The following is a 13,599-nucleotide window of genomic DNA, read 5'->3' on the forward strand; positions in this document are numbered from 1 at the left end:
GAGACTATGCAAAGTAAATGAAGGAGTATCAACCCAGCGTGACTCTCGTGTTGATATTCTGCGCAATCTCTTCAATCGCTTCAAGAGGCATGACAATGAAAGCTTCCAAGACACCTTTGATCGCCTTACTGACATATCAAATGAACTGCAAGCACTGGGAGCTCGAGACATTACTGATCACGAAGTTGTGAAGAAGCTGCTGAGATCTTTGGACTCTTCATTTGATACTTTAGTTCTGATGATTCAAGAAAGACCAGACTACAAGATGCTTGATCCAGCTGATATACTCGAAAGGCTCAATACTCATGAATTCCATCTAGAAGAAAAGAAAGATCTATATGGACCAAGCTATTCTAGACCACGTGCCCTGAAGGCTAGAGCAATTTCCTCATCTGAAGAAGAAGATTCGGATGACAGCATTGGTGATCCTGAAGAATTTGGACAAGAGCTTGCAATGCTCGTGAGGAAATTCCAGAGGTTTACACGACGTGGCCAGTTCGATAAATCTTCAAGAAGAGACATGAGGAAATCAGAATCTTCATCTGAGGACTACAAGAAAAGAAGTTGCCACAAACGCAAGAAATCAGGCCATTACATTGCTGACTGTCCCTGTTGGGGAAAGGAATCAAAGAAGAAGAAATACAAGGATGACCGTTCTGATGACTCGAAGAAGAAGAAGAAATCTTCAAAATCCTCATCTTCAAAGCCCTCATCGCACAAGAAGACTAGTTTCAGAAAGGCTCGGGCACTTATTGGTAAGGAAATGGATTCCGAGGCAGAATCAGAGGAATGTGATGAAGAAGAGGGTTCTAATGAAGACTCAGAATCCGGATAGGCTAGTCTTGCACTGGCAACCACTTTCGTCAGCAAGTCAATCTTCAACCTTGAAGAAGATGATAACACTATCCACACTCATGACTATGCTGATGACTTCGCTCCAACCTATTGCTTCATGGCAAAAGGTTCAAAGGTACCGAATGATGCTTCCTCCTCTGATTCAAGTGACTGTGAACCTAATGATTATAAAAAACCCAGTTACAGTAAACTTGCTATCATTGCCACTAAACAACAATCTGCTCTGGAAAAGCTTCAGAAACTGCTAGACAGAAGTGATGAACTGTTGAATGATGAAATGAACCTTACCCAAATCCTCACTGAAGATGTGAAAAGTCTTCAGTCTAGATTTGATAATCTTCAAGATCGTTATGATACACTCCTCGCTGATCATGAGAAACTTTCCTATGAATTTCTTCCAAGGAAGCTTGATCTAGAGAAGCTGAGGATGTCTCATGATGATATTCGTATGGAAAATGATTCATTACTAGCTCAACAGATCTGCGCTGCTCAAGTTGAATGCATTCCTCCATGTCTTAAATGCATTGAACGCGAAACTGCTAATTCTTCACCAGAATCATCAAATGCTTCTATTGCTACAAATTCTTCAACTGCACCTGTAGTGTCTATTTCCTCACTTGAGGAAAACACAAATGTTATTGATGAAAATGCAGGGTTGAAGGAATTGTATGTGACAGGCATATACAAAAGTCTCAAAGGATATCAAACCCTTTGTGATGTGCTCAAAAAGCAGATCTTGAACAGGAACCCGAGGAAAGAAGGAATTGCCTTTGAGAGGAAATTAAATGCTGATGGATCTTATTGGAAACCTGAGAAGTATCCCAAAACCTCATGGGTTGCTGCTACTGGGCCTCCTTTTGATCCATCCAATCTAACTGGCTTTTCATGTGAATTATCCTATTCCTTAGATGACTCATTTGACTCCAACTATAAACTGTTCAAAAATCAGTCTGGTGAAGTATTTGTTCGATATGTTGGAACTAAGTGCAAGAATGGTCCTCCCTTGAGGAAAATCTGGGTTCCCAAAAGCTGTCTTGAAAATCTTCAGGTGAATGTCCTCATGACACCACCGATGAAGAATCTGAACCCCAGATCAAATTCCTTAGGAGGACCAAAGTCTTCAAGAGGATCAAAATCCTCAACTGGTCAAAATTATGCTCGTACCCGTGCTAATGCGTCTAACATGTAGGGAAACTACAAGGAATATGAATATGAGTGTTACTCTTCAAATCATTATGTTCATAAATCCTCAAACCAATTCTCTGCATATTCATATGAGTACTTTAACCCCCCTACTGTTAAGAGAAGTGCATTAGCTTCAATGCCACCTTTCTCATATGGTGTTCGCAGGATGATGAATGCTTTACCACCCCTTCAGATGTGGGTGGTGAAGAAATCGAACTAATCACTTCTGTAGGACAGGTCTCCAGATGAAAATCATCATCTGAAGAATTTGCTGGAGACCTGAGGAAACGCTTGATAGGACGCAAGCTAATATTGATGAAATAGAAATATTTCACACGTCCTTATAATTCTGTTGTGATGAAATTCTTATCTGATGAAATTGATATCATATTCTTCAAATCTGAAGCATATGAGATGGTAAGATGTACTAATTCATCTGCAGGATGACAAACCCAAGAATACTGAGTGGGTTATTGATAGTGGCTGCACACATCACATGACCGGTGATAAAAGCCTGCTGATGAATATGCCACTAACTCCATCACCTCTAAAGCAAATCACATATGCTGACAAAGGTAAAAGCAAGGTATTGGGACTTGGCAAAGTTGCTATTTCCAGGGATAGGCATATGGACAAAGTGATGCTTGTTGAATCCCTTGGTTTTAACCTCATGTCAGTCTCGATGCTTTGTGATCTTGATACGATTGTTATCTTTGGTAGATATAGATGTGTAGTCATCATCGAATCTGACAGATCCAAAGTCTTCGAAGGTGTAAGAAGAGGGGATTTGTACATTGTTGATTTCTCTACAGATCCTCAACCAGCCACTTGCTTACTAGCAAAAACCTCAGAAGGATGGCTGTGGCACTGAAGACTAGGTCATGCAGGCATGAGGAATTTGCACACGTTTGCGAAGAATAAGCATGTCATCGGCATCGAATCAGTCAAATTCCTCAAGGATCATCTCTGCGGTGCATGTGAATCTGGGAAAATGACCAGATCCAAGCATCCCTCGAAGACTATCATGACCACTACACGTCCATTCAAATTGCTTCATATGGATCTATTTGGACCTACTCACTATGCCACACTAACCGATGCAACATGTTTATATGCCTTCGTCATAGTTGATGACTATTCCAGATATACATGGGTGCATATCATAGTGTATAAAACTGAAGTGCAGGAAATCTTCAAACAATTTCTTCAAGGGCCTCGACGAACTTTGGCATCAAGATCAAACGTATCAGGAGTGATAATGGAACATAGTTCAAAAACACTGGTCTTGATGATTATCTTGATGAACTTGGTATTACTCACGAATTATCTGGTCCTTATACTCCTCAGCAGAATGGTGTCGTCGAAAGGAAGAACAGGACTCTGGTTGAGATGGCAAGAACTATGCTTGAAGAATATCAGACTCCTCGTCGTTTTTGGCCCGAATCAATCAACACTGCATGCCATATCATCAACAGGGTATATCTTCACAAATTCCTCAAGAAAACCTCGTATGAACTCCTCACTGAGAAGAAACCCAATGTAAGTTATTTCAAAGTCTTCGGTGCAAAATGTTGGATTAGAGATCCTCACCATAGCTCAAAATTTGCACCTAAGGCACATGAAGGTTTTATGCTCGGTTATGGAAAGGACTCGCACACCTACAGAGTCTTCAACAACTATCACAACAAAGTTGTTGAGACTGTAGATGTGCAGTTCGATGAAACTAATGGCTCGCAAAGAGAGCAATTGCCTTCTGATCCAGATAAGCTATCTCCTGAGGAAGCAATAAAGCTCAAACCAACTGAAGACATTGTCCCCACTGAGGAAATTGGTGAAGAAACGATCCCCATCACTGATGAAAATCAAGAAGATGCTCCTGAGGAAATTGCACCAGAACCACTTCCTCAACCCAGACGAAATCCTCAACCAGCTCATCCGAGGATTGCAAATGAAGTAGAACTTGACAAAATCCTCAACATCATTCAACGCGCCAGGTCCTCTCACTCGCTCAAAAGCTTCACACTTAGTTAACTTTTGTGGGCATTTTTCCTTTGTATCCATCACAGAACCCTCAAAAGTTGCTGAGGCTTTTCTAGAACCGGAGTGGATCCAAGCTATGCAAGACGAACTTCTTCAATTCAAGCTGAATGATGTATGGGAGCTCGTCAAACGACCAGATCCTCACAAGCACAACATCATCGGCACCAAGTGGATTTTCCGGAACAAGCAAGATGAGGATGGTCAAGTGGTGAGGAACAAGGCACGACTTGTAGCCCAAGGCTACACCCAGGTTGAAGGAATAGATTTCGATGAAACTTTTGCACCTGTTGCTAGACTTGAAGCTAATCGAATACTACTTGCTTATGCTAATCATCATAACATCATCTTATATCTAATGGATGTGAAAAGTGCATTCCTCAATGGTAAGCTTGAGGAAGAAGTATATGTTGCTCATCCCCCAGGTTTTGAGGATCCAAAGAATCCAGACAAAGTCTTCAGACTCAAAAAGGTTCTCTATGGTCTCAAGCAAGCCCCTCGGGCATGGTATGATACATTGAAGGAATTCCTCATGAAGAAAGGCTTCAAACCTGGTTCACTCAATCCAACTCTTTTCACTAAATCCTATGATAATGAGCTATTTGTGTGTCAAATATAAGTTGATGATATCATATTTGGCTGTACTGACAAACGATACAGTGATGAAGTTGCTTACAGGATGAGTGGAGAATATAAGATGTCTATGATGGGGGAGCTGAAATTCTTCTTAGGCCTTCAAATTCGTCAACAACGCAATGGAATCTTCATACCACAGGAGAAATACCTCAAGGATGTTCTGAGGAAATTCGACATGCATGAATGCAATGGTGACAAGACTCCAATGCCTACCAACGGCCACCACGGCACTGATGAAAATGGTAAAGATTTCGATCAGCAGGTATATCGCTCTATGATTGGCTCTTTATTGTATCTATGTGCATCTAGGCCAGATATAATGCTTAGTGTTTGCATGTGTGCACGTTTTCAAGCAAAACCGAAGGAATCACACCATATGGCTGTGAAGCATATTCTTCGATACTTAGCTCACACACCAACAATAGGATTATGGTATCCCAAGGGCTCAAATCTTCATATGGTAGGATATTCTGATTCTGACTATGCTGGTGATCGTGTGGATCGTAAGTCAACTTCTGGTACATGTCATTTCCTCGGTTTGCTGGTCCTCAAAGAAGCAGAACTGCGTATCACTCTCCACTGCCGAAGCTAAGTACATTGATGCTGGTTCATGCTGTGCTCAATTACTATGGATGAAGCAAACCCTCAAGGACCACATCATCAAAATGAAGAATGTGCCTCTCTACTGCGACAATGAGAGTGCAATCAAGATTGCATACAACCCAGTACAACACTCAAAGACCAAGCACATCCAGAGTCGTCATCATTTTCTTCAGGACCATGTCCTCAAGGGCAATATCCTCATCAACCATGTGAAGACTGATGATCAACTGGCAGATATCTTCACTAAGCCCTTGGATGAGAAAAGGTTTTGCAAGTTGCGGTGTGAGCTAAATATCTTAGAATGTTCAAATGTTTTGTGAAAACATGCACACATCCTAACACTTATGCAAAATTGATGACTTAGATGTGCAACACATGATGAATCGATTTTCTTCAACTAATGAAGAATATCACTCTGAATGTGAAGAAATCAACGAAGAAATTGATTCTCAGGGCCCTACGACAATTGTACGCGGCGTCTGTAATCAATATTCTTATATGGTGGGTCACGCCACCGCCCAACATGAAATTCCTCAAGTTGTTTTTCTTCAGATGTTCCATTTCCTCAAAATGTGTTTTTCTTCAAAACAGTTGTTCTTCATTGTGACGATTTATCACAAAATCCTCAAGTTACTCAAATCCTCAAAAACACTTGATGACTTTCGTTTGACTAGATAGACTGTGATTTCAAGTCCTCAACTACATTCACTTATAGCTATTTCTTCAGGTTGATATTTCTTCTAAGTGAATGTCATCGGACCCTACTTTCCCTCTATGCTGTTCTCATCCAGTCTATTCGATTCTTCATATGCGTTCTACTTGAAACTTTGTTCAAAATCCTCGCTGCATCCTTGTCAGCTGATGATTCTGTAACAAAAATCCTCAAAACTTCAAAAATTGTTTCTTTAATGCACAGTAACTGAACCCCACTTCCCACGTTCGGATAACCACGATCTCCACTATCTCCACCATCTTGCTCGGGAACTACACGTGTCTTGCGGAGACGTAGAGGCAGGGGCTGTTTGGTCCGAATTCTTCGCATCAACAGTAACTGTTTGGCTATAAATATGTCCTTATCCCCCTCGGCAAACACTTCTTCGCCCCATCGCTCTCCTGCTATAGCAAAAAGCACCGAACCCTAGCGCCACCGCTGGAAGTATCGTCGCCGGTGAAGAAGAGCTTCACTGCCTTGACTTCTCCGTCGCCGGAACCACGCCGGAGTCGGACCATCTTCGTCCGCCGCTGCCGTAGACGTCCTCTGCCGCCGAGTTAGGGCGCATTGGACACGCGACCGAAGAGCTTATCTACACAACTTTTCTGTGTTCTTCGTGCGCGCCTTCAAGGGTAAATAAAAAATCCCATTTTTACAGCAAGTTAGATCTACTATTTTACATCTCCTATGTGAAATCTGTTTTTCCTCAAGAATCGATATGCACTTGATTCCTCAAACACTGCCTATCACCACACCATTGGTGAACTTCACTAAGCATCTAAGATTTTCACGAGATTCCTCAATTGTGCAAATTTTCGGATCTGTACAACTCTGGAACCCAAGAACAGTATGCTTAGGCAAATTCCTCAACCACTGGTTAAATTCCTTAACTGTCAAACTTTTTCATTTTCTTCAAATCTGAGAACGCATATGACCTCTCCTAATTCCTCGCAACTATACTCTGTTCACGGGTACACACATGTCAGCTGATGAATCTCTCGGTTCTCATCACATTAACTCATTTGCAGCGTTTCTTGAAGAAAATCTTCAAGTCTCATCAGTATCCTCAAGAGTTCAATCTCATCAGCAAAATCCTCAGCTGAAGAAAATGGAGGATGACAGAAAGCAGAAGGGAGGAAAGAAACTTGAGCAGAACACAACTTTGGATATCCCTGAGGATATTTACTTGGACTATTGCACACCTGATGAAAATGAAACAATGTCCAAGAGAAAGATTCGGCTGCAGAAGATAGAACGCCGATGGGCTAAGGAATGGAAGGAATACAGGTTTGTAACTCCCAAGTATGCGAAGAAATTCGCCCTGAAGCCTCCTGGCAAACGGGCCCCACTTGAGGCTCATCAAGTAGCACATCCCTCAGGCCTGAAGATCATTGATGATTATCCGGATGAGAAGGACAAGCATTTGGCTAAGCTCAAGAAGCAGGCAGATGCTGCAGTGAGGAAATTCAATGAATCCTCAGTTGTTGCCTCAACTGCAGTTACTTCCTCTACCGCTGAGACCTGTGGTTCAGCAATTCCTCAACCACAGTCTGTGCCGTCAAAACCAAGGGCTCCAAAGCCTCAAGAGAAGTCTGCTTAGGCATTAGTTACAAAACCCTCAGCGCCAAAACCCTCAGCTCCAAAATCCTCAGCACCACCACCAAAGCCTCAAGAGATACGAGTACAGAAGCCGGTCATGAAGCCACTGACCGCCACCCCCAGCTCCTCACTCCCGGCTGCAACCAGCTCGGAGATAAAGTCTTCACCACCTCCTCTGAAGACTCAGGTGTCTGCTGAAAGAGCAACTCTGACAAGCCCCAGCAAAATCATCACAGTCCCGTCTGCATCAGAGGGCAGTGATGAATATGATGATCAAACCCTACATGCGATAATCAGAAACAAGCAGGAAAGGGTAGCTCAAGCATCAGGAAGCGCCATTCCTCTGGCCATGGACCCCAAGGTCCTCCTAGACTACATAAACATCTGGTATGAGGACCCAAACACTCCGCTTGATGATTTGAAACTTCCCCCTGGCATCAGCCACATGGTGGCCACATTCATCAATGAAGCCAAGTGGAAAGAACAGCAAGCCAAGCAGGCCAAGGTTGCGAAGCTTAAAAAGGAGAAATTCCTCAAGCAGAATCTCCTCAGCTTGACGCCTTATGCACTGGTGTCAACATAGGCTGAGTTGAAGAATTTGACTGATAAGTACTCCAAGCGGTCAGATCGTCAGAGTATCAAGAGCAATTTCATCAAGCTGGCCACTAAAGCTGTTGATGACTACAACAAGAAGGCTGCACGTCCAACACCAACTCCTCAGCCCTTGATTGAAGAGCCAGCTGATGAATCTCCTCAAGCTGAGGAAATACACCAAGAAAGCCGTGTGGATGTACCGGCTATTGAAGAAATCACCATGGAAAATCCAGCTGATGAACCTGCTACAACTCGTGAGACTGCCCCTGAACCATCTGCTTCATCAAAGCAAGCTGATGACTCTGCTCCAGCTGGTTCCTCAAAGCCAGCTGAAGAATCAGTCGAGAGAACCCCTTCACCAAAAGCTTCAAAGGTGGAGAAGATGACTCCGTCTGCATCAGACGTGAAGAAAACCAGGGCTGCTGAGAAGGAAGCCAAAAAGAGAAAGGCCTCCTCAGCAGAAGAAGAAACAAAGGCCAAGCGCCTCAAAGCGCTTAAAGATAATACTCCACTGGACCATGTGCCCCTAAATGTCGTTCTGTCTTATGAAACGGTCATCCTTGATGACCAAGCGAAAGGGACAGATGAGGAAATAAAGGATGCCGCATCTGAGGAACACACTGACGAAGAAATTCGTATTGACGACAGTCCTCAGCCCTCCATTCCTCAGAAAGACACTGCACAAGGATCAGCTGCACCAGCTGATGAAACTGCCTCTGTCACCAAGCCAGCTGAGGAAGAGCAAAGTGAAATTCCTCAAGCTGATAAAATTCAAAGTCCTGAGCAAAATCCTCAAGATGAGGAACAGGCTGACCCAACTCCTCCACCTGAGCAAGATGACCCTATTCCTCAGCCTGATGCACAACCAGAGCAAATTCCTCAGCCTGATGCCCAACCAGAGCAAGCTCCTCAGCCTGATGCCCAGCAAGAGCAAGCTCCTCAGCCTGAAGCCCCAGCTGATGAAATTCCTCACCCTGAGGACAATGCTGAGGAAAATGCACCTGATCAAGACAATGCCTTCGTCGTGCTCAACCCCGAGACTGCAATTGTTGTCTCCCCTCCTGTTCCTCAGCAAAATGTTCAGCCAGTTCAGCGTAAACCATTCTCCAAGCGACCACAGTTTCAAAAGGAGAATTTCTTTGAAGAGCGCATGTACTTCATTGGACAGAATCCCTATGACAAGCCTCAAATGAGGCATCTGAAGTTTTGGACGAGGACACAACTGAATTACTATGCCTCTGTGCTGTGTGGAAGAAACAAGATATTCTAGCACAGGCATATTCCTCACGTTGAACTTAAAGTAATACCGTGCCTAGCTCCAGTCCTCAATGTACTCCATGACGTTGGTCTGCTGCCAATGTGCTCCGACATCTCTGATTGGAACAGTGAGCTCATTCTTCAGTTTTATGCCAATCTTCACATATCTGGCGATCTTGAAGACATTAACACCTGGGTGTTTGACTGGATGACACAAACACTCACTACAAGGCTCCTGCTACTGAGCTCCTCTGTGAACTGCCCGTATCAATTCCTCTGTGGAGGCTGTGAAGCTTTACGGTGAGCGTGAGCTACCCAACGGGATGATGGAAGTCCTCATGAAGCCTTTGGCTGAAGGACAATCACCGAGAAAAACCTTTCTCGTCCACGAGCTCAAATATACATCAAGGTCTATCTACAGAATCCTCTGCAGTGTGCTCGCGCCGATCAAAGGCCATGATGATGAAGAAGATGTCGTAGGCATCATGAAGAATATCCTCTTCAACATCATCCATGGTATTCCTATCAACATCCATGATTTCTTCTTGAGGACTTTGGCCGACAATGCTATGTGTCCATTTGATCACAAGATATATGCCCCATGGATCATGAGATTCATCAGGACAAGCACATGCATCAACTTCCATGCTGATTTCTAAAACCATGTTGGTTATATGCCTCCAATCCGGGTCCTTAAGAAGACTTTCGAGCCCACTGAAGGAAAGGGCAAGTCAATGATTGATGAAGGCAGTAGGCCCCTTGATGGCCAGTTCAAAGAGCCAGAAGCTTATTCTTCATGGGATGATATTGAGACTCGCCCGGCAAGCCCCGTTCCTCCTCTCGTGATGAATACAAGAGAGCTCCTCGTCAGTCTTCACCAGAAGGTGGATCGCAATCACAAGTGGGTCAAACGCCAGTTTGGCGCCATTGTGAAAACCCTCACTGAAACACAGAACTCTGTGAAGCTTAACCATCACTATCTGCATGAGGTTTTTGATCGCACCTGGGCTACACTTGCACATCTGAAGACTCAGACAGAGCTTGAAGAAATGGACTTTGAGCGAGACTTTGACTGGTCGTGGCCTCCCAAGAAGAAGTTCAGGCCCATCCCAGTTCCAGACCTTGAAGACAGTTCCTTTTCTTCATTCCGCACTACTGAAACTGATGAAGAACAGCTCGACACTGCTACCGGTCCAAGGAAGAAGACTACTCCCAAGAAGCATCACGCCTCTTCATCAACCGCCAAGAAGTGAAGTCTTCACGAGCGTTAGTCCTCAATTTGTCCCTTTTTGTCACTTGATGACAAAGGGGGAGAAACTTGAGAGTTAGTCTTCAAGCGAGATATTTTGGGGCTTATGAACTATATTGAAGTTACAAACTCTTGGCTCTTCTCAAGTTTTTATGTAATGAGTTGTAACTTAAGCCCGATGGTACTCTGACGCTTTTGAACGTTTTTCTTCGCATGCTTATTCCTCAAGTTTTAATGCACACATGCTGGAATTCGTCAGATACCATTTGTCATCATGCATCTTCATTTTCTTCATACGATATGTTACATGTATGCATGATTTACAAGACTCACGGGGAGATCTCCATGATATATATCATCAATGTGCTTTTGCTGTGAAAAGCAAAATCCTCAAGATATGCACATCTTTAGGGGGAGTCTCTCTGAATCTTGATTTCAAATTCCTCAAATGAGTATTTACATTTCATATTTTTGATCCCTGTTGAAGACTTAACCTAATTGTCATCAACCACCAAAAAGGGGGAGATTGTAAGTGCATCTAGTGCCCCTTAGTGATTTTGGTGGTTTGGAGACTTATAGGTTAAGTATCTAATGTGTTTATGAGTGTACACAGGATCTATAAGTCACTGAGGAGTTTGAGATATTTGATGAATATCGACCCCTAAAAATGTATATCTTCGGTTGAAGAAATTGGTCTGAAGCTGAAGAATTGAATCGCGAAGAATCCGCGATGAAATTGATATTCCTCATGAAGATACTGAAATTGAGGAATTCGGTGTGTTCTGAAGAAAATCATTTTGAAGACTTTGAAGCATGAAGATTTACTCTTTCTGTTTTATTTTCTTCACACTTGAGTAATAGGAACACCGTACTGTTAAAGGGGGTCGAAGTTACACTTTGGAATGAATTTCCTCATGATGCTGAACCCAAGCCTAATTCTACCAAAAGCCTCAAAGTGAGGAATACGAGTGACATGAGGACTCTCACAGTTGAGGGTTCCGACCGTTTCGATAGCCACTCCAAGTCATTGGTCTTATCCACACCAAGGGTCATATTATTTAAGGGCATTAGTGTGAAATCATGTCAGGATGCTCCCTGGCTATAAATAGCCGCCCCCACAACCATTAGCTGGTTGGCTGCTCCGTTAGAAACTGACACTTGTCATAAGAGCAACCCAATTCCTCAAAGTCTTCGAGAGTAATTCATCAGTGAGGAAATACCCCATACACCGAAACCACAAACCAAACCTAGTGATTGAGCATCACTGAAGAAGTTGTTCCTGTGTGGGACTGAAGCCTTTTACCTTTGAGGACTGTGCATCCTCCAGACGGTTAGGCGTCATGGTCTAGAGCTTTCCAGCAGTCAATTGTGGATCGCCGGGTGACCAAGTTTGTGAGGGTTTGGAAGTCTGCCCTGAAGACTTACCACGAGTGTTGGGCGAGGACTGTGTGTTCTTAGCCCAAGGAGAACACGGTAGGGACTGTGTGTCCCGGGACAGTGTGTCTTTTGGTTTCAATACCAAGCCGCTCCAAACCAGATGTACGACTGTCACAGCAGTTGGAACTGGGTCATCAACTACTGTCTTCGCTGTGAAACGGGTTCTAATTCCTCAACTCTTTACTTTCCTCAGATTATGTGTTGATGAGTTTCACTGCTACTGTTTGAAGAATTTTGTGAAGACTTTCTCTGAAATTCCTCAACCCCAAATTCTTCACGCTAGTTAATCCTCATATGTTTTTGCGTGCCTGCTCACTGTGCAATCTGTTTTCACATTCCTCACTCTGAAAAACTGCTGTTGTGAAACTTCGCACTTCTGATCCTTTACTGTTTCCGCTGTAAGTTAGTCATCAGTGAGGAATTTCCTCAAAAGGAATTTCCTCAGTGATGAAATTCTAAAAATCCCCTATTCACCCCCCTCTAGTCGATATAACGCACTCTCACTTCCTCAACAATATAGGGACCTTCCCATTTGGAGAGAAGCTTGCCTGCAAAAAATCTTAAACGAGAATTATATAGCAAGAGATAATCACCTACATTGAACTCACGATTTTGTATCCTCTTATCATGCCACCTCTTAACCTTTTCTTCGAACAACTTGGCATTTTCATATGCCTGAGTTCTCCACTCATCAAGCGAGCTAATGTCAAATAACCTCTTCTCACCAGCAAGTTTGAAATCAAAGTTGAGCTCTTTGATTGCGCAATAAGCTTTATTCTCTAACTCAAGAGGTAAATGACATGCTTTACCGTACACCATTTTGTACAGAAACATGCCCATTGGATTCTTATAGGCAGTCCTATAAGCACACAGTGCATCATCGAGCTTCTTAGACCAATTCTTTCTAGACCCGTTGACAGTCTTTTGCAGAATTAGTTTAATCTCTCTATTGCTTAGCTCTACTTGACCACTGGACTGAGGGTGATAGGGAGACGCAATTCTATGGTTGACATCATACTTAGAAAGCATTTTACGGAAAGCACCATGAATGAAATGTGATCCACCGTTGGTCATTAAATATCTAGGGACTCCAAATCTAGGGAAAATAACTTCTTTAAGCATCGTGATAGAAGTGTTGTAATCAGCACTACTAGTGGGGATAGGTTCTACCCACTTAGTGACGTAATAAACAGCAACTAGGATACGAGTATACCCGTTGGATTTTGGAAAAGGTCCCATACAATCAAAGCCCCAGACGTCAAATGGTTCAATGACAAGTGAATAGTTCATAGGCATTTCCTGACGTTTACCTATGTTACCTACTCTTTGACATTCGTCACAAGACAAGACAAACTTACGAGCATCCTTGAAGAGAGTGGGCCAATAGAAACCTGATTGCAATTCCTTGTGTGCAGTTCTATCTCCCGCATGGTGT

Source organism: Hordeum vulgare, chromosome 2H, assembly GCF_904849725.1.
Source record: "Hordeum vulgare subsp. vulgare chromosome 2H, MorexV3_pseudomolecules_assembly, whole genome shotgun sequence".
NCBI lineage: Eukaryota > Viridiplantae > Streptophyta > Magnoliopsida > Poales > Poaceae > Hordeum > Hordeum vulgare.